Below are 18,764 nucleotides of genomic sequence, written 5' to 3' on the forward strand. Positions count from 1 at the left end.
GGTCGCAGGCAATGGTTCCTTAACTGCAGATTGACGGGACAGGGCGTCCGCCTTCCGGTTTTCCGTCCCCGGCCGATATGTGATGCGGAAGTTGAACCCCGCAAAGAAGATCATCCACCGCAGCTGTCTGGGAGAAAGGTGTCTTGTGGCCGTCATGAACTGTAGGTTCCGATGGTCCGTGTACACCGATACCACATGTCTTGCCCCCATCAACCAATGCCTCCATTCGGTGAAGGCGTCCTTGATTGCGAGAAGCTCCTTCTCCGCAATATGGTAGTTGCGTTCGGCGTCGTTGAGTTTGCGGGACATGTACGCAACGGGATGAAGCACCCCTGTGTCGTGGTTGCGTTGGGACAAGATAGCCCCCAGCGCCACATCCGATGCGTCCGCTTCCACCACGTAGGGGAGATCCGGATCGGGGTGAGCCAACACCGGCGCCTTACCAAAGGCGCTTTTCAGGGCCTCAAAGGCTTTGTTTGCTTCAGGGGACCAGACAAACTCCTTGGACTTCCTCAGTAGCTGTGTGATTGGGGCCACCAATCCTGAAAATCCATCTATAAACCGCCTGTAAAAGTTGGCGAAGCCAATGAAACTTTGGACGTCCTTCACGCTTTGGGGCACCGGCCATTCTTTCACCGCCTTGATCTTTCGTTCTGCCATCTCCTGTCCCTCTGGACTCAGCATCACTCCGAGGAATTCCACGGATGTGACGTGGAAGTCACACTTGCTGAGTTTACAAAACAGCATGTTTTCCCTCAGCTTTTGGAGCACAGCTTTGACGTGGTGTACGTGCTCCTCCACACTGGACGAATAGATGAGGATGTCGTCGATATATACGACCACGTAGATATCCAACTCCTCTCTGAATACCTCATTCAAAAAGTACTGAAAGGCTGCCGGGGCGTTGTACAGACCGAACGGCATGACGAGGTACTCAAAAAGGCCGAACCTGGTCTTAAAGGCGGTCTTCCACTCGTCTCCGTCCCTCATGCGCACCAGATGGCATGCCCCTTTCAAATCCAACTTGGTGTAGATACGAGCTTTCTTGACCTGTTCCAGAAGTACACTGATGAGAGGCAAGGGGTACCGATTCTTTACGGTTATCGCATTCAATGCCCTAAAGTCCACACAGGCTCTCAGCTCCCCATTAGCCTTCGGGATGAAGAAGAGTGGCGAGGCGGCCGGAGACTTAGACGGGCGGATGAATCCTAGCTTGAGGAGTTTATCCAGGTACCCCCGGAGATGCACGTTTTCAGGCTCCGTCAGGGCATACAGCCTGCCGCTGGGAACGCTGGCCCCTGGCACTAGGTCGATCTGGCAGTCAAACTGTCTATGTGGTGGTAGCACTTCCGCCTTCACCTCATCAAATACATCCTCAAAACTGTGATAAGCCTGGGGGAGAGCCACATCTTTTTCTGCCGCTGTAGCCACCGTCTGACTCCCGCTCTCATCTGCGTCAAGGGATTCCGTTCTTATTCCACAATGCTGGATGCAATACGGTGACGTCAGTTCGATGCGATGTGTTGGCCAATCCACAGAGGGGTTGTGTTTCTGTAGCCACGGCAATCCCAATATGACGCCATATTGGGGCGCTCGGATGATGTTAAAATCGATTTGTTCCAAATGGTTCCTCCCACATCTCATCGGAAGGACCCCCGTGTGCTGCCCGATGGGCCCCGTCATCAATCGCCTTCCGTCTACCGCATAGACGTCTTCGGGTACAGCTTTGGGAAGAAGCACTAGCCCTAGCCTGCATGCCTCGTTGTGGTCCATAAACATGCCAGTGGCCCCTGAATCCACCATGGCCACAACGGGTATCCACTGGTCATGCACTCCCACGTGCACCGTGAGAAACAGGTGTCGTTGTCCCTTAGTGACCGAGTTGGAAAGTGAAGGGATGGATGAGTGACTCCGAGATGCCCCTTCTTTGGTCTGGGAGTCCTCTAGTTTTCCGCCGGTACGTCCACCACGGCTGTTACCGACCGGTTGGCCCGATAACGTGACGTCTTCGGTTTGGCAGGGCATTCACGTACGTAGTGGCCTTTTTTGCCACAATATAGGCACAATCCTTGTTTACGGCGTGACTCTTTCTCCGTGGCTGTGAGACTCGCTCGTATTGCGCCGATGTCCATGGGTTCTCCCTTGGATGCGGTGGAAGTTTCAGGACTTCCCACTGTCACATAGGATGGAAGGGATTTTCCTTTTCTCCCATGATCCCCCTTTCTTTCACTTAGCCTATGTTCCAGCCGTAATACCAGGTTGATAAGGCCCTCACATGTCTTGGGTTGTGGGTCAATATGAGCCACGGCGTCCTTGAGCTCATCGCACAGCCCGTGATGGAAGAGCGCCGTCTGTTTAGCAACAGGCCACTTGGTTTCCGCAACCAGCCTTCGGAACGCGTTGAGATACTGCACCAGGTCGTTGGATCACTGTCTCAAGTCAAGCATTTCACGGTCCGCCGTGTACGAGTCAGCCCTTCTGTCGAAGACCTTCAGGAATTCCTCGCGAAAAGCACCCCAATCACATAAGATGGGGTCGTCCCTGCTCACCAGAGGTACGGCCCATTGTGCCGCGTTTCCAGCCAAATAGGATATAAGGAAAGCCACACGAGCCTGACTCGTGGGGAACGCCCTTGGTTTGCACGATAAATGTAGCGCCACTTGTGTGAGGAATACCTGCACTGTGTTAGGATCCCCACTGTACCTCTCTGGTGTTGCCAAGGGGACGGCTACCGGCATTTCCACTACTACCGCAGGGGTCTGGTTCGTGAGGGAGGTGCTGGGCGTGAGCGGGTCCAATTGGATAGCATCCAGTCTGGCTTTTACATCGGCTGTTTCTTGCCTGGAGGCAGCCAATTCAATTTGCACGGTCGCTAAAGCAGCCAGCACATCATCAAGTGTTGCCATGTCTGTTATCGACCGGGAGACAGTTAGTGTTATTAAGGTCGGATATTTTGTAACGCCCTGAACGTCTCAGGATCGTTTAACAGACACGATAATGAGAACGCAACCACTTGTGAAGGTTTAGTTATTTTAATGAAGGCAAAAACAATACAAGGAATAAACAAAGGTTATAGTCACTGGAATCCTCCAGGCTAAGTACGTTACCAGCCCACAGCACGGATGGTCCTAACCGTCCTCTGCATATACGCCGATCCCGGCGTATGCCAACAGAGGGCAGAAATGAAATGGCCGACAATGCCAATCGGTAGGCTGTGAGAGGCACGAAGAGTGTTGGGGAGAATCGAGGAGTCAGGGAAACACCCAGCCGGGGTCTCTACCTGAAGGGAGCAGCCGCTCAACCTCTTCCTCAGACTGCACCGGGACGCTGAGTCACCTCCTGGTGATGCGTCACCGATACCCCAATCACAAGCAAAGAAGACTGAACCGAGAGCAGCCGCTCGATCGATCCCGTGGACTTCCGAGTCTGTAACGCGGCAAACACCTCCTGGTATGCGTTACAGCTGGCAGTCCCTGTATCTCTGGTCGGGCTGGGAGTCACGACTCCAACCAGCAAAAGCGCCACTGCGCTTTGACTCAGCCGAGTCAAAAAGCGAAGCTCAATGGTTATCCGGTAGAGCTTCCGGGTCCTTCACAGGTGACGATGGGGCAAGACACGGCCCAGGGAGTAATGACTCGACCTACCTCCGTTCTTGCCTTACTGGAGCACCACTCCGGAACACTGCTCTTCACTAAGCAGGTACGTCGGTGTAAACACAATATCCGACAGCGTTGTACCTCCCGGTTCCTCCCTTTATAGGGCGTGTTTTCCTTGAGTTATGTAACAGCTCTCCTGTTTACATAAGGGCGTGTTTTCCTTGAGTTATGTAACAGCTCTCCTGTTTACATAAGGGCGTGTTTTCCTTGAGTTATGTAACAGCTCTCCTGTTTACATAAGGGCGTGTTTTCCTTGAGTTATGTAACAGCTCTCCTGTTTACATAACCTCTCAACCGCTAAGCATCCTGGGAGATGTAGTCCGTTTTCGCTGGTTACCGTTTTCCTCCCCTCGCATGACAGGAATTCTTGACAGCTGGTAAATGAATAATGGTTGTGAAAACAAAGGTAGTAATCTTTGAGACTTCTATAAAGGTATGCAGTCATCACTAAAAAATGCATTTAACGGATGTCTATAAAAGTGTAGATTCGGGCCATTAAAGACAAAATATTTTGAATAAATCTACTAAGGCCACAGTCGGTACGAAAAAGCTCAGGCACTTTGTTACTAAGAGAATGATGGTTATTTACATTTGCGGATAAGAAATTAAAAACTACCAAATGTATAAAACTATACTTTTTATTTTAAAAGTTTTATATAGAGGGAACATGATCCTGAGGGATATCAGAGCACTTCACAATTACGGATGGTCACGGTTAGGCAGGCGTCAAATACATATCTAAGAAAACAGTTACAAAGTGTGCAACACAGCATCACAATAGTTGGGAACAAAAAATAAAAAATAGCGGGACTGGGAGGGGAAGAAAAGACTAGGTAAGGGGATATAATACATCAGTACAATGGATGAGGGTGTAAGTCCAGTATCTTCAAGCATGGTCGGAGCCCAATTAGGGTAAGAACTTGCACATAAGGAATTGTTTTACTTCCATTTTGAAGGCAGACGTGGATGTGAGTCTGCGAATTTCAGGAGGGAGAGAGTTCCAGATCCGTGGAGCGGAGCCGGAGAAAGCTCTTTGACAAGTTCTCTTTTTTCGAAATATCTGTAGTTTCAGAAGGAAGGTGTTAGCACTTCTTGAGGGTCTACCACCTCCAGATAGTTTTAGCTTTTGGCACAGGTACTTGGACGTTTTGAGATGGAGAGCTTTGTGAGTCAGGCAGGAGATCTTTAGCTGTATTCTTGCTTCAAAAGGCAGCCAATTTAGAGATTTTAGGACAGGGGAAAAGTGCGCAGATCTTTTTGTGCATGTGGTCAGTCTGGCCGCCGCATTCAATACAGCCTTAAGTGGGGCCAAGGTATATTTCGGGAGGCCACATAGTGCAGCACTGCCATAGTCTAGCCTCGGCAAAACCAGCGCTTGAACAACCTTCTTGAAGTCAGCTTGTGGGAGGAAAGGTTTGAGATTCCGGAGTAGTCTCATCTGGTGATTCACTCCCTTGCAAACCTTACTAATGTGGTTCTTCAAATGTAAGTGTTTGTCCAGGGTGATTCTGAGCGATTTGGCTGAATCAATGATGACGGGCGCAGTTTAAAGCAGTGAGATGGTTCATCCAGAGGTCTACCTTTGGGGTATGACTCGGAGGAGAAATGAGCAACAATTCGGTTCTGGAAATGTTGAGTAGGAGGTGGTTCTCCGTTAGCCTCTTTTGAGTGTTCGTGAGGGTAGTGGTGAGTAATTTGAGATTGTCAGGGGAGGAGATTTTCAGGTAAAGTTGTGTGTCATCTGCTTACATGTGGAAGAGAATGTTCACAGAGTTCAGTGCATTTGCAAGTGGTTCCAAGAATAGGTTCAATAGTATGGGGGATAAGGCGGACCCTTGTGGGACACCCATGGATACAGGTGTGGGCTGGGATAGGGAGTGGTTCACCTTTATTCTTTGGGATCTGTGGTGGAGGAAGGACGAGAACCATTGCAGCACCAGACCAGAGAGGCCAATCCTGTGTTCCAGAACTGATAGTAGGTTGTCGTAATTTACAGTGTCAAATGCAGAGGAAAGGTCAAGGAGGATCAGGAGGCAGGATTCACTGTGGTCGAGCATTTTTAGAATGTCATCGAAAACATGAATGAGAGCCGATTCAGTGCTGTGTCTGCTCCGAAAGCCAGATTGGTGATGGTCTAGGATACTTTTGCATAAAATGACAAAAAAAAGGAGCTCCCGGAAGACTAAAACAAAACATCAAATGTATGTATATAAGGACTGAGATTTAACTCCATCTGTGTTGCACTCCGGCCTGGAAATAAAGGAACAAATGAAGGAACGAAAGTTCTTTGTGTTCCCAAACAAGGCAAATTGCCAATAGCCTTCTATACCTGCATACAGCCCAGAAAATCACCAACTACCTCAAATACTGCTCACATCTGCGAAAGTGCAGTGATATCTATTTCGTGTTCCTCATAGCCCATTAATTAACCAGGGCTCTCCAACAATGTTCAGTTCCCAGAAAATGCCCAGAGCCTCTAAACTTTTTAATAACCTGAAACTTCAGAACACTTATAAGCATTGAGCCCAATATTGTTCAGACTCTACGTCACACCATTCCCCCCCAGCGACATTAAAAAAATCATTCAGGCTGTCATTGGTGTCTTACGCCGACACCCAGATCGTGATTTATCTATTGGATAAGGGCCCTGATGTGAGTAAAACATTCAGCAGCTGCATGAGTGATGGATCAAAAATGTCCAAAACGTAACTCCTCAAAGACTGAAGTCATCTTATTTGGCAACAATCTGACGTTTTGGTCCCCCAAGTGGTGGCCGGCGGACCTAGGTACGCTTCCGAAAGTGAAACAGATCTAGAAGGTAAAAAAATCTCAGGGTCATGATCGACGACCGACTGACAAAGAGCAGGTGAACAAAGTCATATCTGCCTCCTTCTTCTCCTTGCATTTGGTGAAGAAAATTGTCTAATTTATACCCTTTGCATGCAAAAGACAATTGTTATTGCACTAGTGCTATCCAGAATAGACTACTGAAATGGGCTAGATCAAAATTTGCCCCAAAAAATCTTTGAACAAATTGCAAATTTTGCAAAACTCAGCGGCTTGTATGCGTCAGCCTCTTCAGTCATCCATAGTTTGCATTGGCTGCCTGTAAGAAAGCAGATAGCCTTTAAGGGACTCTGCACAGCCTATAAGGCACTCCACAGCCTTGGGCCTGGGTACCTCAAACAGGCTCAGATGGTACCTTCGGGAAGGACCCTTCGTTCCAGTTCTGTAAAAGACTTGGTAATCCCCACTCAAAGACTGGCCACTTGGGGTGACAGAGGCATTGTCCTTTGTACAGCTCAAAACTGGAACCGCAGGCCCCTGGAGTTAACAAGCATTTACAATGCAACGGTCTCAGCATTGTTAAAGTTTGAGCTATTGGCATTGCTCATGACATTATTTTTGTTTATGTTTTTGTTTTTAAAACATATAAAGAAACGGCATTGTTATTTACAATGTCAATAGCTTAATCAGTGTGTGTGTAGGTGGCTCTGTGTGTGGGTGCAAATGCAATAGGTCTCGCATTTGAGAGTGATTAAGCTATTGACATTGTAAATAACAATGCTGTTTCTTTAAATGTTTTAAAAACAAAAACATAAACAAAAATAATGTCATGAGCAATGCCAATAGCTCTAACTTTTCCAATGCCGAGACCATTGCATTGTAAATGCTTGTTATATCTCGCGAGCGAGACTGCGCAAGCACAGCCTTCGCTAGCCGCGATCTAAAAAGGCATTTCTTTCTTTCAGCCGCACTCCCCGTCCCACAGCTATCCCCTTTCCAGACCATTCACCACATGTGAAAACACAGAGCAAACCAAAGCCAGCTAGGTAAACAAGCCAGAGAACCAAGGCCGGTCCGCACAACTACCAGGCGAAAAAAAAGTAAAGTTAAAATCAAGCCAACACACCTTCCGTGGGCACCATGGCACTGGCTCAGGCGGCGGATTACCTTCCTATTTTACAAATAAACGCTTCTCTCGGGCAGCTCCGGACAAGCCCCGGGCTGCACTCCTTCCCGCGAGGCTGTGACATTTCTCCCCTCCGCCCCCCACCCCTTACGAGCGTTATCCCCTGTGCTCATGCCACCGGGCAGCTACGTCGCAGCTACAAGCACCAAGTTCGGGAAAGCGCATTGTTAGGAAACCAGAGGCTGCCTATTTAACTTGCACACGTGCAAGAAATAGAGCGTCAAACATTCGTGCAACTTGGTGTCAAGATTAAGATGCATGTTTTTTTCTAGTTTCCGTGAGACCTAGCGCCTAGTGGCTGCATTGCGCCCACGTTACCCCGGTGTGTTCAGTCCACCATGGAAGCCACCTACCTTCCCAGAGAAGCGAAGGCAGTGCGCGACGGCCTCCTCAGTCTGCCGACATCCCCTGCAGGAAACACTGAACAGAAAGCAGATGTGCATGGACGTGCCCGGCGCGAGGGTCCAAGAGGGAAGGAGACTGAACTAACTGGTGCGCTCCCCGCCGCCCTCGGAGGGAAGCTGCTGCTGGCCGCGCCGAGCTCTGGTAGGACTTTGAAATCTGCCGAATGCAAGCCAGGGAAAATGTAAACATGAGGGCGGAGACAGGCTGTAACCAGGTTCAGTGAAATCTGAACTCCCGCGGCTCAGGCGGGGGCTTACTTGGAAAGCCGATTCACTCGGCGAATTACTTCCTACATGTTCATTTTTTTTGACCCCCTATCTTCAAAGTGACGGTAGGCAACAATATCAGCTCCTTCAACTCCTGTGAATGCGTGTTTTCTCGTCTAAACAAGCAACAACTAATCCCACCCACCTGGAACCTATCCGTTTTATGGCCACTCAGAGCAATGTAACTCTGACCCCGTGACCCAGTCCCAATTTAAACTCCCAGCCTTAAAGCAATGCGTTACGTATCCTCTCGAGGTGAATGAACTCACCCTCCTCAAAAAGGAAAGCTGAATAACGTAACTACAAACAGAACAAGCATTAACAAGCACACCACTGGCTTTGCACACCACTGCCTTTCTCCGAGGCGAAGCAGAAATGCCTCGGAGAAAGGCAGCGGCGGTTTCGAATTCGGGGGCGTGTTTTTCTTTTCTCTCCTCTTGCCATTGGCTGGAGGAGATAATTAGAAAAGTTGCAAAAAACACGCCCCCGAATCCGAAAAGGACGGGGCCTGTTCGGAGTGACGAACCTCTTCTCCAATGGCTGGCCAGCATTCAAGAGGCCAGCCAATGGGGAAGAGGGGAGAAGAGGGGCGGGTCCAAGCCCCTCTTCTCCAAGTCATTATATCACCTCCCACCACAGGTTCAAGAAAGTCATTTAAACTTGGCATTTCAGGCAGGAATAGCCTCTGCTGTAATTCTGGTTCCAGTTACCTGTAATGAGTAGCGCCAAGATGTCGCGGGGCAAACGTTTGCGCTCTATAAATAATAATTCAAATCAAATTCCTGAATGGGTTCACTTGTAAAAGTGGGTGAACATCCACCAAACACTGTTCTTTGTGGTCCTTAAACATAAAAGGCACGACGAAGTACATTTTCAAGGAGGAAACACACATAATATTAAATGGGCAGTAAGGGCCCTTGAAGAGGAAAATGATATTTCTGCACAAAGAAACAAACTTCTACATATGTTACATATATGACTGTTTCTATAAAACTACAACTGGCATAGCTGTCAAGGAATCCTCCCAATGTAAAAACTTCATATGTTTGCTTCAAGGCTAGAAGTACATGTCTTCCTGTTCCCCTTTGCCTTTGGTGAATTAGACCCAAAGATTACAGAAAATAAAAAAATAAAATAATAATTGCACAACTCTCAAATGTTCTTCACAGCTTTGAATATCGCTCACAATGAAGCAATACCAAGTCTTTGGACGAATTTGAAAATAATTATTCATTTATGCATGAATTTGTATTTCAACATTTTCACAGATATGTGATTATTGCGCTATGATTTGCCTAGATATGCTGGGCACACATACGATTTTGATGGTTCATTTCCTCTGAAGGTTACACATGTACAAAACTTTTTTTCTAGTGTTGCGTAAACAGCAGTTAATTGGAAAGTAAAGTGCATTCTTGAAGTAGGCGTTTTACAATTATTGCCCAGGAGAGAAAAGTTCTGATAATACACAGATAAGAACAGTGACACGCGACAACGAAAGGAGGAGCACTGCGACAGGCGCCAGAACGGCTACGACATGAGAGACAACCAAGAACAGAAAGCAGAGGAGCAGTTATAGGCAGAGCCAATTGAATTAGACGGCAGGAGAGGGCCAAATTATGTGGCAGGGTTGAGCAAATTATGTGGCAAGAAAACCCAAATTATGCGGCATAATGCAGCAAATTTTGTACTATTATTACTTCATTTTTAGGTCTCAGCCTGACGTAGGCAGCGCATGCGCTCATGCGCTGCCTCGTCATACGAGGCTTTTTAGAATCGATACGATTCCAAAAGCCTCGTCCCAGCTCTGCCTTACCTTTTCATTCGTGCGCGTCGTTGTGCGTCACGAATTATGCCAAAGCCAGTGCAATGATTGCACTGTAGGCATGCCACTCGCTGCTTGTTGCAACCCGGTCTCCTTTTATCCACGCCCTGCGAGATTGGATCTCTTACCAGCGGCAGTACACACAGTCCTTCATTAGGCGGTGTGCACTTTTTTCTTCACTTTGGTGACCTGTGAGAAACTCTTGTAAGTGTGCTGACATGACACCCATACATTGCCAGAGACCTCATAGTCACAGATCTAGCGTGAGTACGAAATGCCAACTGCGTCGTTCTTTGCTTTCTGATGCTTGTATTTACCTGGATGTTTGGAACAAGCGTGGAAAGTGCATTCTGGGACACGTAGTCCCTGAGATCTTGCGCGTGTAATAAAGTATTTAGTGTCTGTAGATTCTGTTAATAAGCAGTGTTTTTTTTCTGTGACGTGCAATATCAGAGACCATAAGCAGAGTGGTGCCCCGTGACTTTTAGAACCACTCAGTCCCTGCTAACTTTACAAAGCTGAGATGGACTCTGGGACCGTAGTGTCAGTGGGTGTGTTTTTAAAGTAATGAGCCGGCAGCGGTAAGGCCTGAGAACGGAATGGAAGGAGCAGAGGGGTGGCGCGGGGTTCGTGCTCCTCTTTCAGGGTGTATGCTTGCGTTAGTGCTGGGTAAGTGAGCCTACGGCAGAGCCAGGTCTGGAGCAAAGAGCAGTCAGGAAATGACAACGTCCGCTCGCCCATCCCCCGCTACCCCATGGATCCGTCTAACTTCGGGTGCAGCGTTTTCTTGAGTGTGTATTAAATTCCGCTGAATGTGGCGTGCTAACCCGTCTCGCTGTCAGTCCCAAAACCGCACTTATTTCTTGAACTTGTATGTACAGTAGTATGCGCAGGCACAGCTTCGTCGTGGCAGATCTGAATTCGTTGCAGTTTAATTCTTTTGGAGTCTGACTCTGTCCTCCACCCCCACCCAGACAGTTATAACAGAAACAGGTCCTAACCTTTTCTAAACACCCCACCTTCTCACTGTACCCACTAGGTGAGAGTAGTGCGGTTTATGGCAGGTACACAGGCCTCCGTGACAACCCCTCCCCCCCCACCGCCACTGTGGAAGTGTGCAGTGAGTGAACTCGAAGAGTGTGCAACATATGAGAAGGAAGCAGCCAGGAGGGGGGAGGGGTGTCACTTCAAGGAAGGAATATAATAAGAAGTTGATGGATAGCTGATCAGCGATTGAAAGTATAGTCCTTAATCTCACTGTTCAAACATATAAAGCGTGGCACTAATGTGACCTTTGCTCCGTCCTCTCCATACCTGGCACCACCTAAGACCGCAAGTTCTAGAAAAGCCCAGGATGGTTCATTGGCTCCCCTATTGCGACCGGACACCAGCACAGATTATCCTTCCCTCTGATCGCCAACATTGGTGGGTTTTTTTGTTTTTCCTCCTCCTATTCTAGTTTGGGGGGGTATTGTGTTCTGTACACACAGGCAGATCTCTGACCTCAATTCTAGGGCCATCATATGCGTACCGCTCCCCTGCGACTGGGCTTAACCCGAGCAGAAACATAAAAGGTGGAACTCAGCTATGATTACACAAAGTATTTTTTGATAGCATAATGGCCTTTCAGTATTATTTCACTTGGAACGTTTCACTAGAACAGGGGTCTTCAAACTGTGGGGCGCGACCCCCAGGGGGGCCGTGGAGTGATGCAAAGGGGGTCGCGCCTTCCCAGTCACACTTCTGCCCAGGCCCAAGGGCTTCAGCCCCCCCCCCCCCTTCCCCCGTCCTGTGTCTCAGCCCGGGCTGCGGCAGTGAAACTTGAGCTGCTGGGGGCTCAGCTGGGCAGTGTCTGGATTCCTATCTCCGGCACCCCCGTGTTTTTTCACAGGTCTTTAAAGACCATTTAACATGCCTTTGTAAACTGGTTACAGAGGCTTAGGTTTTTTTGCTGGTTCCAGTACCCCCTGGGTCCCCACTGTGCCTATTCCATACATTTGGATTTTACATACACTGCCGTAGTGTGAGAAAGCATTTCATGGAAAGGAATACAAAGTTGGCTTCCTGGGGGCGCCGTGTGTGAAAGTTTATTGTGCTTTTGAAGCACCTGCTGCAGCGTTTCTTTCCCCGGCAATTGCCAGGCCTCACATAAATGTCAAGATAACTTGTGTGATTAATTATCTTCCTGGAGAGAGATCAGAATGTTGTATAGTTGAGGTTTTGACTTGGGTGATGTTAGTGCAGAGGGTTAATATGCCTGCTGCAAAGAACGTGTACCAAGTAGATTACAGAGTGCATATGATGTGAAGAGATCAGCAGGTTACTGCTTTCAAAAGAGACATCCTTTTGTTACTTGCAATTTATAACTTAAAGTCCTAATAGAGAATAGTGAGCTATTAACTTTCATCCTAGAACAGCATACACACTACAAAGAATACATTATTAGGCCATTGATTAATGTTGCAAAAAGGGTTAATTTGGCTAGAAATCAATTCTTATTAAAGGAAACTCCCAACTATGCGGTTTCTTTTTCGACTCTGAGTTTGTGCTTCTCCACACCAAGCACTCTTAACTATACTGCCTACCAGTATGGATGACATGTGACTCCTATACTTTTAGTCCTTTGGCTTATGTAACATTTCCTATACACTGATTTACACACTTATGATTGATTGTCTCTGTGTAATGTGTGTGTGATGCAAAGTGCTCGGACACCCTACACTGGTATGAGTGGCACTATATAACTAATTCAATGCATCTGAGAGTGTGGGGTTATGGAGACTTGGTCACTGTTAAAGGGTGCTAGTGAGAGAATCCGTGGTGGGGGTGGTCATTGTGGGGGGCACCAACAAACATGGTCGCACAGGGCACCACCAGCACTAAAGCTGGCCCTGGGAAGTATGCACAGATAAGCGCTGAAAATACCGCTTTAGGTGACTGTTTTTTTTTGTACCGACTGGGCCACCAAAATAATCTGCTGGCAACCCTAACCATAGGACTGGAAGTTTGTTGCAGGATCAGCACATTATTCATTTCCTTCACCCTCGATCCCCGATTAATGCCGCAATAGTTTAACTTGGATCTTAAAGTCTACGCCCCGTCAATAACATGCTGAGTTACTTCATGGGTCTGGGAATGCACCCTGCATTCAGACAACTCATTCCTCATTCTCGCCCTTCATTGTCACGCTCACCTTGCACTCACAGTGATCACAATGCACTCACACTGATCACCATGCACTTGCACCATTCACCCACTCACCTTGCACTCACAGTGATCACAATGCACTCACACTCATCACCATGCACTTGCACCATTCACCCGCTCACCCTGCACTCACAGTGATCACTCTGCTCTCAAAATGCACTTGTCCTGCTCACACTATACCTCAAACTGCAGTCACACGAGTACACTACTCATCCTGCACTCATGTGACACTTCACTCACCTGTCCCCCTCACTACTCAATATGCAACTCACTCAAACAAGCCCATCAGTAATCATACATTCATTCATCCCATTCTGAACTTGCATCCGCACCCAAAATGAGAGAGGACAGCAAGGGAGTGAGAGAATTTGATTGAAGAGGTCAGGGATGAGGAGAAATTTGAATTGCCGAAGAGAAGTGTGGACACGCAAGAAGTGAGTGTGATCCAAAGGTGAGGGCTTCTGTTAGAACAAAGGGGAGATGTGAAAGAGGAATGGGGGGACTGGAGAGGTGTAAGATACAAATAGACAAAAATTTGAATGAAGAGACGAGGTGAATGAGAAGTGCTGAGGGGCACGGGAGGTGACAGGGCCAGAGAGGCCATGAGATATATGTGAGAGACTGTTAGAGATGAGGGCAGTGAAAGGACAGAATGGCAAGAGGTGATTAAAGGTGAAGTGAGAGGTTGAATGGGGAGAGTTCAGAAGTTGTAAAAAGGGGTGAAAGAAAATGACCTGCAAAGTGAGAGAGGGATCCGGGGTTAGGAGAGGAGAGAGGGATGGAAGGGAGGGGGTGAGAGGAAAGCTGCATGGGTAAACGGCTTAACTCTACACAAAACCGCCAGGGTTTTAAGGGACCCCTGCTTCTCCCGACCAGGGCCAGGTGAGCTTCTAATGTGGCAGCACGTATTGCTGCAGAGTGGAAGGCCCTTCACAAACGTTGACTTGAAATCTTTCTGATGATAATTGCTGTATTTTGGTTATAAATGGGTACTGATTGGGTGAAATCTTTCCTCAGCGTTACTGTGTGTAACAAATATCAAAATAATGAAGCAATGCTATTCCAAAATACGCGGCATCACATAACCTTATTTACATTTTCATCCCACGCAATTTAGTCAACAGGTTTAGACATTTTTGTCAAGAGGGGGTCCTTACGCCTCAAAATGTTGACAGGGGGGTCTCGGCATCCAAAAGTTTGAAGACCTCTGCACTAGAATATTATCACAGCCAAAATGAACAAAGACCTTCTTTGTAAACAGGTGGATTCTGAGGCTTGAAAATACTTTTTGGATCAAAACGTTTAAAAGACATATTAAGAATTTACACATTTCATTTGAGGGCTCCTTTGCCACTCATAACAAATCAAAAAATTTGATATTTACAAAGCGCAGCCAATCTTTTTAAGATCAAGTTATTAAAGCACTTTGATATGGTGTGGGATGCTTTATAACTAGGATCTAAGAAATATTTGAGGTCCTGTAAAATAATGTAATTAATTTTTACCCCCTAAAAAGGGACTTTGAAATTCGTCAGGGTATGCAGTACCACAGGGATTACTCTGGATTTACATATGTTGAGAGACCAGTCACAAACTCTTGGTGTCCATTTTGAGACCTATGAGGAGGAAAGGGTGGACAACAGCTGTGGAAACTGTCTTCGGAGTTCCACGAGTAGGATATGAGAGAAACATTTTTGTCATTGTTCATGAGAGTTGCCCTCAGGATTTATTGTGATAAACTTGGGAGATTGTTTATTAACATTTGCCCTTCAAGTATTAAAAAGAGTATATATTTTTATGTCTGAAATGTAGGAATCTCAAGTGGGGCAGGAGTGAAGTATTTTTATTTTGAGGTTCAATAAGGAGGTTCTAATTGTATTTGTTTTTGGTGATGCATATTTGTCCCTTTAGAATTCTAAGCAACAAATGGGGCAACCCGGTATTCCTGGGAACCTGGGTATACAATAATAACAAAACGGAAAGAGATTTCCAACCTGGTCTTCATTGGGACAAATGAGGTAGTAAGCTCACTGAAAATTACCAGGAGCAACGAAAGTCTCTTGCCACGTATGCTATAGAAGCAGGGAGAGTTCCTTCCGAATCCGCTATAGCGATCGTTAATGATTGATAATTCAGTGTTCGCACTGGGCTTCCAGGAGCCGTCAGTTGCCAAGCAAATCATTTTTAATGAGGGATTGCTATCTCATTTGCCCTGATGAAAACCCCTTTGAAAATCACATGTTTTGGGAGTTGAAACATCAATGCAGTCATATGCTGACTTTAATTGATGCATACATTGGTCCATAAATCTGTACTCCTGTTCTGAGTGTGTATTATTTGTTTATTGTCTCAAACACTAGCGCACTTGTTTTCCCTCTTGTCACCAATCATATTCACTGCGCTGCTCTTACTCCTGAGAGAACAAGCATTAGAAATGCAATAGGTCTTGCCTTTCATTAAGTTAAAGCCATTTGCTTTGCTATACAGTACCATTAGCAAAGCAAATGGCTTTAACTTAATCAGGTTTCAGGTTTCATATGTCTTTATTTCGACTTAATATCATAAAAGACGGTACAACACAAGGACAATAGTATATACATACATTACATTACACTAAAAACATTAAAACCCGCCTATATTCAATACAATTCAACATTTAAAAAAGCATTAAACAAGATATTATAGGCTTGATATATGAGGAACCCTTATATAAAAAACAAAACAAAACAATCAGGCTACCTGGGAATGTCTGGCTCTAATAACCCAAGCCCACCCAAGGAACTTTGCAACACCTACTACCACAATCTCCGAGGTATTAGTTTGCAGATACCACAAAGCCTCTGAGCTCCTTCTCAATTTCAGCCTTTGACAGATAGGCCTAATCCATCTATGTCTAGGGGCATGATAGGCAGGGCATGCAAAAAAGAAGTGTCCCACACTCTCCTTGTGGTCACTACACCAAGGACAAAATTCATTAGAACCAGACCAGTTCTTGGAGAAAGACCTTACGGGTAGGGACCCAACTCTGAACTGATGGTATAATTTTTTGTCCAGACTCTTAGTAATAATGTCCCAATAGTTTTCCAAAGAGGGATCTGTTTTAAATACCAGAAATCTACCTGTTAGGGTAACAGCACCTGACCGTGCAACAGAAAGAAGTCTGACAGATGCCCAATAAAGTGTTTTAAAATCTTGTTTAGGGGGGAATACATTAGAACCCAGGGAAACCCAGAGTTGACTGAGACCCATATCTTCCAAAATTAATTTCACCTCACGTAGCCATGGTATGTTCGCAGGCGAGACCTATTGCATTTTCAATGCTTGTTAAACTTAGTGACACACAGTGGGCATAGTTGTACATCATTAGTACCAGTTTAACATCCAAATATCACAACAGAGCAATAGAAAGGGATCAGTCCAGCTTTGCAATGGGCCTTCCACTGTGCAGTAACACGTGTCTTTGCATGTTTTGTAAATTTGAACAGTTTGAGCTAGAAACAAAAACATTTTTGTCAAAATCTGCAGCTGCAGCAGATGATGGATTATGTGGCGAATGCGGCAAATCTATAATTATACGAAAATCTCTGCAGCCACATAATTGCATAATTCTATTGGCCCTGGTTATAAGAGAGAAAGATAAGCAGTGACAGGAGGGAATAGAATGACACTAGAAAAGCGATTATATACTGTAGTGGGGCAGTGACAGATGAGAGTGGACCGTGTATGACTACAGAATTTAGGGCAATGCCAATGGCAGGCTGGGCAGTGACAGAGCCATGTTGTGTAACGAAGAGATGAGCAGTGATTGGAGAGGGGGACATGGGAAGTGAAAGGAGAGAGAACAGTAACATGGGGAAGAGTTAGAGGAGGTTAGTGACAGGAGGGAGAAGTAATATGTGAAAACCTTACTACGCCCCCTGTGAAGCTCTCTGAGGATGGAGAGGGAAACACCAAAACGTGGGACAACACGCAAGAGATTTAGAAGAAGAGGACACAGATTGAGTGACCTCAGTGTGAACAGATTTTTAAATGCTGGAGTTCCTTTCTGTTAGATAGGGTGGAAACACAAAAAATCAAATCTGAGCTTTCCTATTTAGAGCACCGTCTCAAAATCAAACAAAAAGTGCACTTAGAAGAAACAGCAGTAAAAGCATAAGAGATTCGAAAAACAGTTTCTTCATTACAGAAAGTGAGGTCCGGTGAAAGTTCAGACATACAGTGTAGGTTCGTCCTGGGATTGGAACCGACAGTCGAGGGGTGGTTATCATCAAGATACTCAGGGGTGCAGAGGTTCGTAGGGAGCCTGTTATTTGAATGGGATGTATAGGACGTGTTCCATAGGGCCAGAGATTGTAGGGGTGATGGGGAAGGTTTCATGTAAATAAATTGACAATGGAGGCAATGTTTTCAAACCACGGTATTCTGACGATTTGGCTAGATTTCTTTTTTTATTGGTAATCAAGAACATAGCAACCAGGATGCTTTAGGTTATTTCTTAAAAGCCTAGGACCAGAGCTCTGCCATCCCTTACGTCGTGAGCACTCACCAAAATGATATGAACAGAGAGTACTTTGGAGGAGGGACTCGTCATTAGAGTGGTGGCTATAAAGTGACAATGTTTTGGGAGGAAAAGAGAGAAAACAGAACCTCCGAGCTTGTGACGGATAATGAGGGGATTGAAACAGACTAAAAGGGCACAATAAGGGACGTAATATAAAGGAACCAACAGATTGAAAATAAAGCTGTGAGTGGGGATCTAAGCACAAGAAAGCGTGAGGGGAATGGGTGAAAGAATGAAAGAAAACAATCAAGGAATACAAAGAAAGAAGGCACTAGGATGAGATGTGTGTGGGCGCACTAAGAAAACAAGAATGGTCCAAATTCTCGAATAAGGAATAAAATTAACACTGCCTACGATTATGATACATGGACAATGAAAATAAACATGAAGAGCAGGCAATCCAATGCCCCTAAAGCAGAATCATAAGCTCTTGGGTCATATTACTATTCTATTTCTTAGAATCAAAGCAGCCAACTGCCCCCATAAATACACGCCAGCACTCTGGACATAGGCTGGGGTACCCTGGCATATGACTTACCTCCTGTCTCTCAAATCAGGGTCTTACAGTCCCGGTAGACTCTTCACTGCTTTCGATCCTAAAAGTACTTCAAAAACTGAAGGCAACGACAACCAATGGGAAAGCTACTTTAAAGCGCCTGAGAGGCCGGGCGGTACTGGGCGGGACCTCGCTTATGCACCGCCCCATGACACCTCAATTGGTTACAAAACCAAAACACTGTTCAGGAAATGACGTCAAACTGGTACCGGTTGTGAATTGTGATCACTACTCTCCGCCGATGTTACACAGGAAGAGATAGCCTCAGTCGTCTTAGGCCCCCAGCCGGTGGAGGCTGCGCAGAGTCTCTAGAGA

At 46.3% G+C, this 18,764-nt stretch overlaps 1 protein-coding gene across 1 annotated transcript in view; it reads right to left on the reverse strand.

Moving 5' to 3' along the window:
* ABHD5 (abhydrolase domain containing 5, lysophosphatidic acid acyltransferase) overlaps positions 1-18,562 on the reverse strand; it is a 183,343-nt gene extending 164,781 nt beyond the window's left edge. The window contains exon 1 of the mRNA XM_085630598.1: positions 18,432-18,562. The gene's annotated coding sequence lies outside the window, so the exon portion shown is untranslated. The remainder of the gene's footprint in view (positions 1-18,431) is intronic.
* Positions 18,563-18,764: the final 202 nt, after the last annotated feature.

The sequence above is a fragment of the Triturus cristatus genome, chromosome 10, assembly GCF_964204655.1.
Source record: "Triturus cristatus chromosome 10, aTriCri1.1, whole genome shotgun sequence".
In the NCBI taxonomy this organism is placed as follows: Eukaryota; Metazoa; Chordata; class Amphibia; order Caudata; family Salamandridae; genus Triturus; species Triturus cristatus.